Below are 850 nucleotides of genomic sequence, written 5' to 3'. Positions count from 1 at the left end.
CTTTGTCCTATCCAACAATGACGACATCAATAACAACAACAGTAATAACTACAACAACAATAAAAAAACAGCAACAAAAAGGAAATAAATAAATATTTAAAAAAATAGGATAAGCTCTGCAAGGCTGGGTGCACCCTTCAACATTATTTACAGCACAGTCTGGCAGGGTCACTAATGCCTTTTGTCTGCAGCTGTAGAGCCAAGGCTCTCATTTCTGCTGAAGAAACAAAATCTTTATGGGAACCCTTAAATGAATAGGGTTTTCGCAAGTGGCAGGGAGAGGCGTGTTCTGTGTCAGAGCTGCTAGGGATGGCAATAATTTACACAAGCCCTGCAACTGAGAAAAAGGAAGAACAGCCTAAAAGAATAAAAAGAAGAAACAATGCAACTTTCCTCAAAGACATTCTGTGAAAACCGTGCACACTCAGAAAAGGGGCTGTACTGTCACGAGAAAAGCTGTTTTTCTTCTTGAGCTTCAAATACAAAGATACTGCTCAGTGGCAATCATAGGTTCCTGATCTTCATTGATTTACTTTCAAAAGTCATAAAAACACTTCTTTTAAAAAGATTAGGCTAAGTTGTGATAGTCTCTTGATAGAACATAAATTTCTAGTGCTGAGTAAATCTGCACTCATGATCTCGGTTGAATGAACAGCTGAAATTGATGTTACAGGAGCTGGGGAGACAACATGATGATTGTGTATATGACTTTCATGTCTGAGGCTCCAAGGTCCCAGGTTCAATCCCTGGCAGTGCTCTGGTCGTTTCAAAGAAATAATTAATGAGGTGGTGCACTGGGTTAAGTGCATATGGTATGAAGTACAAGGACCTGCACAACGATCCCAGTTTG

The sequence above is a fragment of the Erinaceus europaeus genome, chromosome 8, assembly GCF_950295315.1.
Source record: "Erinaceus europaeus chromosome 8, mEriEur2.1, whole genome shotgun sequence".
NCBI lineage: Eukaryota > Metazoa > Chordata > Mammalia > Eulipotyphla > Erinaceidae > Erinaceus > Erinaceus europaeus.
Note: the sequence above shows the minus strand (reverse complement) of the source record.